We start from the raw sequence: 17623 nt of genomic DNA, 5'->3' as shown, positions 1-17623 counted from the left end.
TTTACTATCAACGGGACTGCTTGCTTAAGTGGCAAACAAGGGGCAGAATCAGGCCCAATATCTGATTTCCTTGAATGTTGTTTTAGAATCAGAGAATCAGAGAATAATAGATCTGGAAGGGATCTCGAGAGGTCATCAAGTCCAGTCCCCTGCACTCATAGCAGGACCAAGCACCCTCTAGTTCATCCCTGATAGATGTTTATCTAACCTGCTCTTAAATATCTCCAGTGATGGAGATTCTACAACAATTTATTCCAGTGTTTAATCACCCTGACAGTTAGGAAGACTTCTTAACACAAACCTTTTGCTACTGAATGAGTTCAAGCTATCAGCATCTGGGCAGATACCTCTACTAAAACACATTGAAATTTTCAATTAATTAGTTTGGGCAGCAGAAGAGACAAAATCTTTTTTGTTTAAAGCATATTTCATTCATTCACTTTCTTATTTCCATTTTAAAAAACCTGCCACTTTTTCTTCAAAAAAGTTAACTCCCAACAGCATAACAACTAAAAAGGCATTGGCAGAATTTTGTTGTATTGTGGTTATCTCACATGTGCAATTTACTGGCAAGAGTTGAAGCATATCTATAATAAATTATTTCCCATAAAAGAGTTTAAGATTTCCTTAAATTCTAAGATTAGGTTAATACAAACAACACAATAGTTAATCAGTAATATACTTTATTGAATAGCTCCAGAGCATGGACAAGATTATATCTCTTTGGATCTACCTCTAAGGTCATTAACATGATTTATTATGAAGCTACAGGAAATTAGGTCTTGGATATTTGAATATTGGGCAGAAAATTTAATTCCATCATTACCATAGAGCTACTGTATCTCCAACTAACTTGTAACCATGGAAACTAGATTAGAAAGTATTCCTTAAATACTTAAATAGTCTTTTCTCTTTATTGCCATCACAAAACATTGGAAACTGTAGGTGAATTGTTGCTAATTGTAACTGAATTAGTTTTCCAAACTATCTGAGGCCAACTGCTCAACTTTGATTCTTCTGAAACATATTCAGGAAACAACTGTTTTAAACAAGACTTTTTTACCTGGGCTCAGTTAGTTTAAATGAAACATGTTTAATTGGAATTGTTTATGTGACTATCAATATTTTCAAAAGGAAGAAAGTTTGGAGAGAGCCCTTCAGAAAACCAGTAGGAATGCTGTTTTTGACTTAATGGATTTGTTCAATATCAAATATAAGTCATTTAGTGAAAACTAGAATGCTTGTTTAAAAACTACAATGTTCGTTTAAAAACACATGCATTAGCATTGAAAGCCTTTATATGATCAAAAGCTGAAGTAAATGGGGACAATTTCATTCCAGTCAGTAGATTTGATTGTCCCCTTACACCACCTGTGAATCTGACCTCAGATTTCAAATGACATCACCTTTAGGCGGCCATTTAGGGCATATATACATTTACTGAAATATTGACACTCCAGAGGTCAATCTTCTGGCATTCCGTTTTAGAGGTCTAGTCTAGACCTGTAAATCAAACACTAAGGGCAGCTCCTGCTGGCATCCAGTACTCCTCTTTTTGCAAGGTGTACAGTACTGGACATATTACATAGCTGGGGTTGCATACCTTAAGCCAACCTTCCCGATCTAGCGTAGACCAGGCCTTAGGACCCAACTAAACCATCCCAATGGCACTGCTCATGTGCTGAAAGTTAGGCATGTAATTAAGAACCTTGATGTATCATTGATTTATTTATATGTAAATAGGGTAATCGTCCCATAAATAAGGATGCAGTCTAAGTTCTCCGTACCCTTAAAACAAAATATACATTCTCATAAGAAATTTTCCTATAAATTCTTAGACTCACATTATGGACTCAATTTCCCAGTGGTTAAGTAGGATCAATAGCAAATGCCTAGATCCAGTGCAGATAAACATGCTAATCCTCCAGAGTATTTCCTTTCCAAATGCCTAGCAGCATGTCTAGAAAACTGCCCACTTGTGACTATTTTCGTTAGATCCTAAGCTTCTTATTAGTATAGCAGTCACACCCCAGATAGAAAGCATCAGACAATGCACCACTAATGTTAAACAGTGAGAAGAGACAATCACTAAGTAAACAGAACCACTGCTCTTAGTTTTTTGCCATAGAGTAAATATCCATCATTTTCATGAAGCACTGACAAATAACCCATCAGCGCAATTAAAGCAGAACTGTGTATCCCGCTGCTTCGTACTTCATTTCGCTTGAAGTGGACAAATAAATTGGAAGAGTAACATATGGAAGGAGACCAAAAAATTGAATATAATATTCCCGCGTTAGTATCAGCAACAGCAAGAAGCAACACATCAATAACAATCAACGTGTGTGGCCCAAGCCATCTGGATACAGACCTGTGTTGCCAAGAGTATATTAAAATATTTTAATCTCACTGTTTTCCCTCAGGAATGCAGGCTAGTGTGCACCACCCAGGATTTGCTAACACACTGCAATCCTCATCCTAAATGCACAATGTGGGTATGATCGTTATTAATTAGGAGATAGCAGGAAAGGGGCTCTCAGCTGACAAGGCAATAATCATGTCCCAAAATTCACAGAATAGAGAAGTCAATAATATTACTGAGAAGGATCTCTACATTTATTGCTTTTTTAGGCTACACATCTGTTGTTAAATAATACATGTGTTTTCCTCTCCTCCCATGTAAAGTTATTGCCTCCCTGTTTTAACTCCCAATATTTCATGGACGCTGAATGAATATTATCCTCACACCCTTGTCGTTCCTTATGTTGCTATGATTTTCTCCCCCCGCCCCTTCTGTTTTGTGCTATTTGTCCTGCTCCCATCCATGATCCAGCAAAGAATTTGGCAGTTGTCACCTGTCCTTATTATCTCCAGGCAGCTATGTACTTCTCTAGGAAGCACAGTAGTAGAGTGGGCCAGAAGCATAAGCTGGGTAGTCTGGGCAGCCAAGTAAACTGAATAGATGTGCTGATGGAGCCATTGGAAGGGAAAAGGGAGGAATGCAGAAGATCTGACAGCCTCTATGGGCCTTTGGGCAAGATGAGGGGGGGCCTGCTCCATGATCTCAGAAGGGGCGGGGCTTAAGACAGAAGGGGCGGGAATGGTCAGCCCTTCAGGCTGACCAGAGCATACTGATTCTCCCTACCTCCAGCAACCCTTAGCACTGCTTGGAGCATGACAACCAGGGATCCGGTGGCAATTTAAAGGGCCCACTTCATCTGATGATGAAAGTTCATGATCCTATATATTTGTTAGTCTCTAAGGGTATGTCTACACTAGCTCGTTAGTTCGAGCTAGGTAGGGTAATTAGGGCAAGCAGAGTTGCAAATGAAGCCCAGGATTTAAATATTTAAATCCTGGGCTTCATTTGCAACTCTGCTTGCCCTAATTACCCTACCTAGCTCGAACTAACGAGCTAGTGTAGACATACTCTCAGGGTGTGTCTACGCAGCAAAGTTATTTCGGAATAATGGCCATTATTCTGAAATAACTATACCAGCGTCTACAGAGCAATTCTGCTATTTCAAAATAATTTCCAAATAACAAATGGCTTATTCCAATTTCTGTAAATCTCATTCTATGAAGAATAATGCTTATTCCAAAATAGCTATTTCGAAATAAGGCATGTGTAGATGCTCCACTTCTGCTATTTTGAAATAGCTCCTCATCAAAGCCATTTTAAGTTATTTCTCCTGGGTCTCTAAAACGAGATAGCACATCTACATTAGGGAAGCCGGCCTTGGACTAATTTTGAGGCTTCACTGCAGCGTAGACGTGCTATTTTGAAATAAGCTATTTTGGAATAATTATTCTGGAATAGCTTATTCCGAAATAGCTGTGCAGTGTAGATGTAGCCTAAAGTGCCACAGGACATTCATGGTTTTCAATTCCTTTTATTCATATGTGGTATCCTCAGCAGGAACTCTATACTCTCTTCTGTCACAGCGGACAGCTCATGTCAGCTGCAGTGCTGGCAATTAAAAAAAACACATTAGTTTGCTAGTGAGAGTATGAATCAAGTGGTGATCCTGAATTTTGTCGGCACCCAGCTCTGGGATACAGTCAGGACTACAAGGAAGGAAAGAGTTCACAAAAATCCAGCATGACTGTGAAAGAAGATGAAGAAACTTTTTATAAAATGACAGTAGCCATTTATATTTCAGACTTTGTTCTATATCTGTTTTATTATATGCCCCGCCGTGTGCTATAAGGATGACAGCATTTTTGTGAGGCTTGGGCTTGTTTGGGTAAATATCATCTTCTCCTTATTAGGAAAACACTACCATATTTTATAGTAAATGACAACATGGTAATATTAGCATTGTAAACTATAGAGGAGAGTATTTTTAATAAGAGCCTTTGTACCGTTCCTTGCTTTTCTTCATAATACAGCGCATATGCCTGTATAATGTGCTTCTGTACTCATCTCTAGTTAATCAGCTTCCTTTCTTTTCTTAACCATCGGTAAAGAGTCACATCAGACATTGCAACAACAACAGGCAGACTCGACAGCGTGGGTAGCTCTAAGTGCAACCGCCTCACCAAAAGAATGGCCTCGAACCATCTGGCAGGTGATTTGGGCAGCCCACGTCTGTCCCAAGTCACATTCGGATGCCAGCTCTAGCTGCAGTCACACAAACATTACAAGAAGCTTTTCTTTCTTTGCTCGTTGTTTTCATAAACAACATTTGTTAGCTGCGTTTTCAGCACAAATCCTGCAGGTAAGTGATTTTCCAAAGTAGGAACTGTTCTGAAAATGAGTGTACAGAGTTAAAACTAATTCATTTTTTCTACTCTGAGCTCTGCACTATAACTCATTATAACATTTTATCGATTGAGTCAGCTGTGTTCATCCTTATAGGGAGCAAATTCAATAGCATTCAATATTACGTTTTTATTACACCCAGGCAGTACATGCTTGCTTTGAATTTTGTTCTCCTGAGATTTCTACCAACAGAGACACAAATAGCACAGTGTAGGGTTACCAAAATGCACTATATAGACAGTACCTGTGCATTTAAATAAAATGTCCTTTCTGTATCCTATAATTTACATGAAGCGTGACCAATTTTGAATAAAATATGAAACATCCCAAACCACAAATCAAAGTTGGACATCTGTTGACATCAGAAAACATTTATTTTAAGTATTATTTTCTCCTTTACCTATTCTTTTTTTTCCTCATACCTTCAACTTCTGGTTTATGTCTGGCCAAGAATGGAGTTTGTTTAAAAACAAAACAAGAGTAGAAATCTCACATGAAGGCATCTTCTTGTGATATTTCCAGCCCAGTTCTGTGGACTGAAGACATCCACATATTTTGGAAAAATGTGGACAAGTCCACATATTGTAGAGTACGTGGTCACACAGTTGGCCAATTTCAGTCTGGCATTTCTGGTGACTTTTGAGGGTGGAAAACCAGCTGTAGAAGATGGTGGCTGAAAAAAACAAAACAAAAACATTTACAGCCTCCCTCTCATTACACCCTAGCAAGGAGGAGGAAGGGTCCAAATAGCTGTGGTTATGCTAACCGAACTTATGGGGACTACATTTTTAAAACTATTTTAAAACTATTCTCTCATGGTGGAGAAACAAAAGAGGATGCAAGTTCTCTATGGTTCTCATCCAGTAGCAAATGCTACTACGTTTGTGTCTCCTGGAATGTCTGAACCTCACAAGAAGCAGAAAGGTTCCAAAAACTGCTGAGAAAACTGCTTTTTGAAAAATTTGAAGTCACATTTTTTCAGAACTGATGAAGCTACTCACAATAAGCATTTGTAGCTTAATCAGGCTTTCTGAGGTTTCCACATGAATTGTAATAGGGATGGAGGTTCAACTTCTCCATGATTTTCTGCCAGAAACACTGCTCTGATGTTGACATTTTTCCAAAGAGCATAGCTAATGCAGATGTTTGAGCAAGGCATCTAAAAAGGAGATAAAATCAATGCTTTCATTGTCAGCATTAACTCTTATTAGATTTGGGAAAATATGAAAGGATAGAAATTTCCTTCCACACCTTCAGTACTTTAAGAATTAGTCTTTTTTTTTTAAATGTATCCTTAATTTAAAATGTTTTATTAAGCACATTTTGCAAATCACTGCGGCTGCTCTGTAATATTTTCTTTATTTGAAACACTGCTGATTTTTTCCAGAATCTTCAAGGAAATGTTTAGTTTTCAAATTAGCCATGAGGCAAAATAGTCAGTCCAATGTTAAATTAGACACAGTCACCCTGCATGGAATAACTAAGTAGGTGGAAGTCGGGGTGAGGTTTTATGCTTGTGGGCAGGCTACTGGTGTTAGAGATCTGAACCAGAGCAGGGCATTAAGGGATCCTGAAGCTCCAAGCAAGCCGCGACAGAACCTTTTACCCGAGACCGCTCACAGGGGTGTGTGAAATGGGGCAGCTGCTCCAGGGCCTGGAGATTCTAAAGAGGAAAAGGTTCTCAGCTACCACTACTACAGAATCACCACCAGAGCACCAGGGGGCGTACTTCAGAGCCCTGCACTGGGCATTCCTGCCAGCTCCGAAGGCCAATATATGTGCGTGGGGGCGAGGATGCCAAGCTGTCCAAGTGACAATGGAGGCTGAGGCTATGTCTAGACTATGCTGAAGTGTCGAAAGGGGATAGGCAATTTCAGTGGGAATTTGCATATCTTCTTCTGATCTCACTTTCAAAAGCTCTGCAGGCCCTGGAGGTTTTTCGCCTTCCTCTGTAGCATGGGGTACAGATCACAGCTAGAGGATTCTCTGCATCTTGGGGTCTTCAAAGTATTTGAAGGCTTCAATATCGGAGATATAGGTGAGAGGATTATTCTGGGAGAGGTGGGTGAGATTCTGTGGCCTGCACTGTGCAGGGGGTCAGACTAGATGATCATAATGGTCCCTTCTGACCTTAAAGTCTATGAGTCTATGAAAGTGAAAGTTGTCTAGATGCATTTTTTTCAGCATCTCCTCCCCTTTTTCGAAAAGCCGCTTTTCCTCAAAAAACGAGATTTACGTGGCTTTTCAAAGAAGGGAGGGGTTGCTAAAAAAACCCACGTCCAGACTACTGGATATGTAACCGCCACCAGGCTGATTTGAACACGGGACATCTAGAACTTAGTGTAGGAGCATCTACAGCGTAAGCTATAAAGTCAGGCTGTAGAGCTCCCTTGTTCTTATCTCTCGCTATAAATGGTCTAAGTGCCACTACAGGGGACAGTGAATGACACAAGGGCTGTGTCTACATTGGCACCCTTTTCCGGAAAAGGGATGCTAATGAGACACTTCGGAATTGCAAATGCCGCGGGGGATTTAAATATCCCCCGCGGCATTTGCATGAACATGGCTGCTGCTTTTTTCCGGCTCGGGGCTTTGCCGGAGAAAAGCGCCAGTTTAGACGGGATCTTTCGGAAAATAAAGCCTTTTCCGGAAGATCCCTTATTCCTTATTTTAAGAGGAATAAGGGATCTTCCGGAAAAGGCTTTATTTTCCAAAAGATCCCATCTAGACTGGCGCTTTTCTCCGGCAAAGCCCCGAGCCGGAAAAAAGCGGCAGCCATGTTCATGCAAATGCCGCGGGGGATATTTAAATCCCCCGCGGCATTTGCAATTCCGAAGTGTCTCATTAGCATCCCTTTTCCGGAAAAGGGTGCCAATTTAGACACAGCCAAGGTGTGTGGGTTATAGATACCTGTGGATATAAAAGAGATATCCACAAATTTGCAGGGTTCTAGATACAAAAACTTGGATACACATCTGTATAAGCAAAAATGAGCTGTGGATAACCACAGCCACAGATGTAGATACCTTCAGATATAAAACAGATATTCATAGATTGCAGGGCTCAACTCGTTAGTGTTGAGTTAAGACATGGAGCAGTATGATCAACATTGTTTCCAGCTATTGTTTCTAACACATTTGGCTCATTCAAAATGCTTTTTAAAATCTCCTTTTTCATGAGGCCTACAAAACACTTGACACCATTTAACCAGCTGCTACTGCTGCTGATCATTTTATCCAATATTGGCTTATGTTTCCTTATGCTCTTTTGCTGGTCTGTATCAATCTTTGGGGCAGGGACTGTCCCTCTGTTCTAGAACAATAAGGTACTCATCAGTGACTAGGGCTCTTGGGTGATATGACAATATAAATAATCTTCTTCCATATACCAAGAATGGAAGAGATAAGAACCTGTGTGCATTCCCCCTTGCAACATGCGGGATCTTTCGGAAAATAAAATAAGCCCAACAAATGTCATCCAATTGGTAACTGAATGTCCTAAAAAGGACTCCTGGTCAGCAACACAACAGTTGTTGTTCGTCCATCGTATTCGAAGAGGACCTTGACATCTAACAGGTTATGGACTGTTCATGGTGTGTCCGCAAATGGCTGATAAGGCCGATACGGGCACGGAATGTTCTACCACAGGTCGGGCAGACATGTGTGGGCACCACTGTTGCAGCTTTTGCAACTCTGGCTTTACGGAGTGCTCGCTTCTCTTGTGCTATGGTTGTCCTTCTGGCTTCAGATGTTTGACAGCCTTGGTAGATCAGCGTGTGCCATGTTGATCGGTCTTGTGCCAGGGTCTCCCAGGAGGTCGTGTCAATATCCAGGGACTTGAGAGAGGCTTTAAGCGTATCTTTGTATCGCTTCTTTTGTCCCCCGTGCGATCGCTTCCCTTGAAACAGCTCACCATAGAAGAGCTGTTTAGGGATGCGATGATCTGGCATCCTTGCAACATGGCCTGCCCAGCGTCTTGAACACAACAGTAATACAAATAATAACAACACAGCCAACTTGCTGGGATGCTATATGGAATAACAGCTTGGCAAAGGGATATAACAGTTTTTACCTCAATATTTCTATTTTGACTGGCTTTATCTTTTGGCAGTCATTTGGAAGCCTGCATAAAGTGAGATGGTAAATTTCAGACTCATTTCTCATGATAATTTGTGTTGTGAGGAAGACATGAGAAGTCATTCTTCCGCTCTACTCTGCGCTGGTTAGGCCTCAGTTGGAATATTGTGTCCAGTTCTGAGCACCACATTTCAAGAAAGATATGGAGAAATTGGAGAAGGTCCAGAGAAGAGCAACAAGAATGACTAAAGATCTAGAGAACATGACCTATGAAGGAAGTCTGAAAGAATTGGGCTACGTCTACACTGGACCCTTTTCCGGAAGGGGCATGTAAATTTCATGAGTCGTAGTAGGGAAATGCGCGGGGGATTTAAATATCCCCCGCGGCATTTAAATAAAAATGTCCGCCGCTTTCTTCCGGCTTTTAAAAAAGCCGGAAAAGAGCGTCTACACTGGCCCCGATCCTCCGGAAAAAGTGCCCTTTTCCGGAGGATCTTATTCCTACTTCAAAGTACTTTGAAGTAGGAATAAGATCCTCCGGAAAAGGGCACTTTTTCCGGAGGATCGGGGCCAGTGTAGACGCTCTTTTCCGGCTTTTTTAAAAGCCGGAAGAAAGCGGCGGACATTTTTATTTAAATGCCGCGGGGGATATTTAAATCCCCCGCGCATTTCCCTACTACGACTCATGAAATTTACATGCCCCTTCCGGAAAAGGGTCCAGTGTAGACAAGCCCTTGGGGTTGTTTAGTTTAGAAAAGAGAAGATTGAGGAGGGACATGATAGCAGTTTTCAGGTATCTAAAAGGGTGTTGTGACGGTTCTAGTTCCAGGCGCGAGTCCGTGTCCTCCTCCTCGGGGTCACGGCCCAGCGAGCCCTCCGTCTATCCCCTAGGTTTACAGTGTTTTGATGGGCACAAGCTCCTGCCGGCCCCTTCCCCCCCCCCCGGGGAGGGCGAGGCGGGGCCCTACGAGCCCGGCGTTCACTGCCCCTCTCCCGGGGGCCTCCATCCGACCTCCCGAGCTGTGCGGTGGGCCTATTTCCCGGCTCCCTCACGCCTCTTTCGCCCCTGTTGGAGTTGCCCTATGGAGTGAGCTGAGGAGGGGGTTAGGGGGATCTGGACCCTCTCTCTCCACCGGGTCCCAGCCCGGGACCCTAAGGGTTTGGGTGCTGATCCCTCACCCGGCTCACGGGGTTCCGAACCGCAGCGCGCCAGCCCGTGGGCGCCAAAAGGGCCCTGTCCTGGGCCCTGTCCCGCATCCGAGCTGCTGGTCTTCATCTCCTTGTCCACTCTGCTGGGGTCTCTGGTCCGCTGCTCCCCCGGAGTCCTGCTTGTCCGGTTCCACCGGGGGGGGAGGGATCGTCGCTTGGGTGTTCCTCCTCTGGCCCTGGCTTGCGGCCTCCTTTTGAACCTCCCGCCGGAGGTCACGTCGGATCTCCCGCCCCCACCCCCGCCGTCACTGACGTCCCCACGTCGGGACGTAGGGGACGGAGTCGTGCCCCGGAGTGTTCCGCCGGGGCCACGCACGTCCCACTTGGCCCGCCAGCCAGCCCTATTCCCCGCAGCCACGGGGCTCCGCTCCCGGCGGCGTTCGGCTGGCGTGGCTTCCTGGCAGTGCGCCGGTGAGCTAGCCCCTCCCGGGCATTCTGCTGGGGCCGGGGCTGCAGCCCTCCCCGTTCTAGTGTGGGCCACCGCCAGCCCGTCACAGGTGTCAAAAGGAGGAGGGTGAAAACTTATACATCTTGGCCTCTGAGGATAGAACAAGAAGCAATGGGCTTAAACTGCAGCAAGGGAGGTTTAGGTTGGACATCAGGAAAAAGTTTCTAACTGTCAGAGTAGTCAAACACTGGAATAAATTGCCCAGGGAGGTTGTGGAATCTCCCTCTGTGGAGATATTTAAGAGTAGTTTAGATAAATGTCTATCAGGGATGATCTAGACAGTATTTGGTCCTGGCATGAGGGCAGGGGACTGGACTCGATGATCTCTCAAGGTCCCTTCCAGTCCTAGTATTCTATGATTCTATGATAGGCAACTCACAACAAACTCCATGACAAACAGCTACTCTTAATGGCATATTGGCAGAAAGGCCTGAAAATGAATAGAAGAGTAAAATAAGTCATATTCTTATTCCTAGCTTTAAGCACTCCAGGATAGAATTGAGGCTCAGTGAACATCAGTACAATGACCTTTATGATCCACCTCCTCTGTGCTGTGTCTGTTCCATTTATGGTGCAATTTACATTCAAAATGTTGTGACATATAATCATAGAATCATAGGACTGGAAAGAACCTCGAGAGGTCATCGAGTCCAGCCCCCCGCCCTCAGGGCAGGACCAAGCTCCATCTACACCATCCCTGACAGATATCTACATGTTGATGGACAACAGCAGCTGATCCAGCACTCTGGTCAGTGTAACTCCAATTTGATACTTTGGAATAGACCTGAGTTGGAAACACTGGGTGAATTGGGATGGGCTGAGGAGAGCTAACGAGAGGTAGAAAAGATGGAAGAAGCAAGTGCAAAGGTAGGAAGGATGGCGTGGTGCTCTTCCATCTCCCTACTTTTTGGCATAGGGAGCAAAGGTTTCTCTGTAAATACGGGACTGCACCGATGAGCAAGACAAGATAAGTCATTCTTTCACTCTGCTTTGCGCTGATTAGCCCTCAACTGGAGTATTGTGTCCAGTTCTGGGCACCACATTTCAAGAAATTGGAGAAGGTCCAGAGAACAGCAACAAAAATGATTAAACATCTAGAAAACATGAGCTACGAGGGAAGACTGAAAGAACTAGGCTTGTTTAGTTTAGAAAAGAGAAGACTGAGTGGGGACATGATAGCCGTTTTCAGGTATCTAAAAGGGTGTGTAGCAGGGTGTCAGATGCGAACACCGCTCCCCTACCCCCTCTTCTCGGGGAGCAGGGGGGGGCTCTGCGAACCCTCCGCCTTAATCCTGCCCGGTGCATCCCTAGCAGGGTCTGTACGTGGTGCGAAGGCTGGGTGCGATCACCCCTCTGCCCTAAGCAGCAGGGGGGTTCAGCGGACCCGCCACCACGCCGCTCCCCTTTCGCAGTGGACTGGGCGGGCGGGGGTCCGGCCCGACCACGGGCCTTGGGGTCTCTGCCCCTTGTCTCGCCCCTAACGGGGCGGGCATCCGTGGGGCTGGGTTGCGACCCTGTCCTCGCAATGCCCTCGTCGCATGGGTTTTGGGGTTTCTGGGGGGGTTGCTTCGGGGTTGGGGTGTGTGGGGAGTGGGGGACCCGGGCCCACCCTCTCCTCCGGGTCCCAGCCCGGGGCCCTAAGTGGAGTGAGGCACCTATAGGCTGCTCTCCACGGCAGACGGGGCCGGCACCCTAAACTCGTCTGCCCACGGGCGCCAGAAAGGTCCCGCCCCGGGCTCCTTCCACTCCCCGCCCACCGGTTCCCTCGGCTGGGCGCGTTCCAAGTCACTCACCCCGTCGGAGGCGTCGGGTCCGTCCCAACGCTGCCCTCCAGCTGCAGACGCTGTCCTTCTTGGTGGTGCGGGGGCCTGGAGGCTTGGCACCTCTGGACGCCAGGGTGGATGCTTCCTTGCTCCCCCCTCTCTCGGCATCCGGCCGCCACATTTAAAGTCCCCAGGGAGTGACATCAGGGGGGTTAATCCCATTCCCCCGGTGCCTCCCCCCCCCGGGCTTCCTTTGAGGTGTACCCGAGGCTCCGCCCCTCTAGGAGGGCCGCGGCGCCCCGGCAGGACACTGCTCCACTGCTTGAGCCCGCCCCCACCTCCCTCGGCGCGCGCTGCCCACGCTGCCCGGCGTCTGGGCTCTGGCGGTTCAGAGCCGGCCCCGCAGCCGCCACCCGCGGCTGCCGCTTCCCCGGTCAGGGGGGGAGCCCCTCCCCCACGGCTAGTGCGGACCCCGCTGGGTCCGTCACAGGGTGTCATAAGGAGGAGGGAGAAAACTTGTTCATCTTGGCCTCTGAGGATAGAACAAGAAGCAATGGGCTTAAACTGCAGCAAGGGAGGTTTAGGGTGGACATTAGGAAAAACTTCCTAACTGTCAGGGTGGTTAAACACTGGAATAAAGTGTCTAGGGAGGTTGTGGAATCTCCATCACAGCAGATATTTAAAAGCAGGTTGGCTAGACATCGATCAGCGATGATCTAGATGGTGCTTGGTCCTCGAGTGAGAACAGGGGACTGGATTCAATGACCTCTTGAGGTCCCATCCAGTTCTATGATTCTTTGATCTGTAAAGGTGGCGAGCACAATACTGTAAAACAAACCACACAAGGTGCACAAACCACACAAGTATGTCTCTGAGATGCTTGTAACTTGAAAAGAGGCAGGAGGGTGACATGGCTGTGTCACACATGTTCTTTCTTCTTCATTTAAAATTACTGCATGTTTAATGTGCAGCTAATCAGACTGAAGACACAAATTCTGTTATTGATTTGTGCTCTGGAAGCATCCTTGGCCTCAACCAAGATTTTAGCTGGACTGAAGAAGGCTCTGTACATGCACACACTATGAGAAACCCCCTGCCCTAAAAGGTTTATATTCTAAATAGACAAAACAGGCAACGGGTGGAGTAAAGGTGGAATTTTCCCATGGAGCCTAAAATGCCCAAATCACATTATAAGCCCCTTCATTCCTGAATGTTTAGCCAGAGTAACTCATCCACAATCACACAGAAATGCCATGACAGACATAAGATTCTAGTGTTCTGCATGTGAGCTACTTCTAAGGATGCATCTACACTGCACCGTTATTTCGAGATAACTAGCGTTCTTTTGAAATAACAATGGAAGCGTCTACACAGCCATTCTGTTATTTTGAGATAATTTCAAAATAACGGATGGCTTATTCCAAAATCTGTAAACCTCATTCTACGAGGAATAATGCCTATTCCGAAATAGCTATTTTGAAATAAGGCGTATGTAGACGCTCCATTGCTGCTATTTCGAAATAGCCCGTCACTAGGGCCATTCTAAGTTATTCCTCCCCAGTGCCTCCTGGGGCTCTAAACTGAAATAGCACAACTACGTGGGGGAAGGATGCCTCGGACTAATTTTGAGGTTTCCCTGCAGTGAAGATGTGCTATTTGAAATAAGCTATTTCAGAATAACTATTCTGGAATAGCTTATTTTGAAATAAGCATGAAGTGTAGATGTACCCTACTAGTGCTTAATTTCAAACAGTCAATACAATCCTATCCAAGATGTTAAGTAGATACTCAAGCAGCCAATCTGAGCCACCAGGCAATTGTCTCCTGGACACTTGACTATATTTAGATGCTAACTGGAGCAGAGCCAAGGAATGCATGTGTCCCTGAGCTGGGAATTACATCTCCCAGTTGTAATCTAGGAGCACCCTTAATGTCTGAGATTTAGGATCAGAAAGAAAGCCAGGAGAAAGTTAGCACTGAGGACAGGAAGAAAGGAAAGGGAGTGGGGAAGGAGCAGAGAAAGGAAGGAAAAAACGGGACTGCAGTTGCCATTTCAAGTGAGGAAGGCACAGATTTGTTCCCACCCTGCGTGACTGTCTTCTTTTCACCAAGCAGTCTGACCTCTGAACCCCCTCTTACACTTACACTTAACGCTCTAAATTTGAGTCAGTGGTGTAGAGCCTTGATACACAGGTCACAGCACCACTGAGGTTTGGCTGTGGTGCAGTGGCTGTTCTGGCTCTGTGGATTAATGTATGTACAGGTTGAACCTCTCTAGTCTATCACTCTCTGGACTCAACTGGTGCCGAACCAGAGAATTTGCCGAACCATGGGAGGTAGATATTGTCTAACAGCATTACCAACACTTCCACTGCTTACTGGGCTCTTAGCGAACGGGTAAATTAGAGCACAGAACACTGAGAGTTGGGACTGGTGGCTGTAAACAAATTTTATGGGACTGTGGGAAATTTAGTCTCACACATGATAAGCAGACATGCGGTAACTAAAACCATGCTGGAACATGGATGTTGCCAGACCAGAGAGTGCCAGACTAGAGGGGTTCAACCTGTACTGCAAACTACCAGATAATTATAACAACTGAGCTTTTCAGGGCTCCTTCTGTTCCTAATACAGAATATAAGCTTCTCTGCATATGCACAGGAGGAGGGAGACTGTAAAAAAAAAAAGAATGTCTCTGGAAAATAATATGGGCTTCAATTACTGCAAAGAAAATTTAGAAATTTAAACTAATTTTGGAACCTTGACTTAAATTGTGCTCCATCACGGTTCCCTGTTGCCATCAGCTAGTCAGAACACACTGCTGTATTTTGTGGTAACCTGGGTCACCAAAATATGATTTGTTTTCCAACCAAGAGATTCTTCCAAGTATGATTAATGAAGGAGCATTTTCTAGAAATTGGAATATATTTAATTCAGTATTAAGACCACCCCCAGTCTACTTTATTCAGTCCTCATAAAAGGAGATGGCAGGGATTAGCATACTGAGGCTGGATCTGAAGCAGCAGTAGTTCATTTACTCATCCAGCTATTTACATGACAGTGTTTATGTTTTACGATGATAAGTCTTGGTTGTTATTTTTGCTCTAGAATAATTTGTCACTAATAATGACCTTTTATGGAGAGTCACAGGCGAAAAAATCCCTGGCTTTTGCAGGGCTGGAATGAAGTAGCCAGTTAAAACTACATCATACCAGTAGCAGAGATGGTTTCTAACTCAACCACTTCCAAAAGAAAAGGGGAGTGAGAACTGAAGCAGAGATCCACATCTGCCTGAAGGTGGGGCTCTCTTTTTTTTAAGCGACAAATCAAATTCTTGGAGGACTAAAATCCAGACCGGCATCTCAATTTTGTGACTTGGGAACCGCCTATTATTGCTTGAGACTGGGTTTTTTGGAAAAGAATAAAGGGATCTTTCTTTAATATATATTATTAGATAAGAAAGGGTTTGTGATGGATGAATTGCAATAAGAGGGTGATCAGAGAGGGTGTGGGTCCCTTACTGGATGAGGGAGGTAACCTAGTGACAGATGATGCGGGAAAAGCTGAAGTACTCAATGCTTTCTTTGCCTCTGTCTTCAGAGACAAGGTCAGCTCCCAGACTACTGCACTAGGCAATGCAGTATGGGAAGGAGATGGGCAGCCCTTGGTGAAGAAAGAACAGGTTAAGAACTCTTTAGAAAAGCTAGACACACACAAATCCATGGGCCCGGATTTAATGCATCCGAGGGTACTGAGGGAGTTGGCAAATGTCATTGCAGAGCCTTTGGCCATTATCTTTGAAAACTCGTGGAGATTGGGAGAGGTCCCAGATGATTGGAAAAAGGCAAATGTAGTACCCATCTTTCAAAAAGGGAAGAACAATAATTCAGAGAACTACAGACCAGCCTTACCTCAGCCCCCAGAAAAATCATGGAGGGGATCCTCAAGGAATCCATTTTAGAAGTACTTGGAAGAGGGGACCATGATCAGGAATAGTCAACATGAATTCACCAAGGGCAAGTCATGTCTGACCAATCTGATTAGCTTCTATGACATGGGGAAGTCAGTGGATGTGATATACCTTGACTTTAGCAAAGCTTTTGATATGGTCTCCCACAATATTCTTGCCAGCAAGTTAAGGAAGAAGAGATTGGATAAATGGGCTGTAAGGTACATAGAAAGCTGGATAGTTTGTCGGGCCCACTGGGTAGTGATCAATGGCTCAATGTCTGGTTGGCAGTCAGTTTCAAGTGGATGACCCAAGAATTGGTTCTAGGGCCCATTTTGTTCAACATCTTTATTAATGACCTGGATGAGGAAATGGATTGCACCCTCACCAAGTTTGTGGATCACACTAAGCAAGAGGAAGGGGTAGATACGTTGGAGAGCAGATATAGGGTCCAGAGTAAAAAAATAAAACTTTTCAAATTTTTAAAATAATTTGTTACACTCCACCTGGCTAAATTACACATTGAGCTGGAGAAGAAAGGACCAAATACAGTTTGTTGGTAGGGACCAAGGGAGTGAGAGGCTGCTAGGACTGACCCAAACCACCTTGTCATTGGCTGCAGGGACTGGTGGAGTTTTGAGGGAGTCCCTGGCTGGCTGCAAAAACAGAGTAGGCAATGAACCTGGGGAAGGTCACAGGAACTGTCTTCAGGGAGGAAGCACTGAGTGTGTATCCCAGAAGGGGTCTGTTCTGGTTAACAGGCAGAAAATGTGTGTCTCAGCTGGAGGGCTGAGTCGCTGAAAATAAAATACATAAGAAGGGGACACCAGGACTGAAAGAACACAGACACAATGGACCAGAAGGGGGCACTTGCGATGGGTAGAAGCCAAACGCATTACAGACCCATATTTCAGAAATGCCCATGTGGAAAATACATCCAGGTATTACAACAAATGATATCTAAATGACCTATTTGTATGTTTAATTAATGTGACTGCATGAGCAATATTGCCAACTGGACGTGCAAATCTAGGCATAAAAACTGCAAGGGTGTGGGTGTGTCTGCTGAGATAAACTGAATATGGCCTTGCTTTTGATAGAGCTATACTTAAAAAGCCAGGCAGCCACGCATTGTCATTGGGAAATGCCGATTCATTAAAGGCATTAAAGCTTTGTGTTCATGTAAATGTTTTTAGTCAGTACAACTTCAATTAAAAACAAAAGCAAACAGCTTTCCTATGGAAATATTCTGTTCTCGAATGGAACTTTATGATGTATCATGTGATCATCCAATACTGGCGAGCATATATTTAGGTGACTATTACTGTGAAGATCATCCCAATGTTCCCACTCTGATAAATCTGTTTTACCAGAACTGACCCAGTTCAAATACAAATCCTGCACATATCAAAA

The 17623-nt window shown here is 44.7% G+C and overlaps 1 protein-coding gene across 2 annotated transcripts in view; it reads right to left on the bottom strand.

Annotated features, from left to right (window-relative positions):
- The window catches only part of CDH13 (cadherin 13), a 967731-nt gene that overhangs the window by 561689 nt on the left and 388419 nt on the right, over positions 1-17623 (bottom strand). The window lies entirely within an intron of this gene.

This window comes from Pelodiscus sinensis, chromosome 12 (assembly GCF_052426305.1).
Source record: "Pelodiscus sinensis isolate ZL-2025 chromosome 12, ASM5242630v1, whole genome shotgun sequence".
Taxonomy (NCBI): domain Eukaryota; kingdom Metazoa; phylum Chordata; order Testudines; family Trionychidae; genus Pelodiscus; species Pelodiscus sinensis.
Note: the sequence above shows the minus strand (reverse complement) of the source record. Positions and strands in the feature narration are given on the sequence as shown.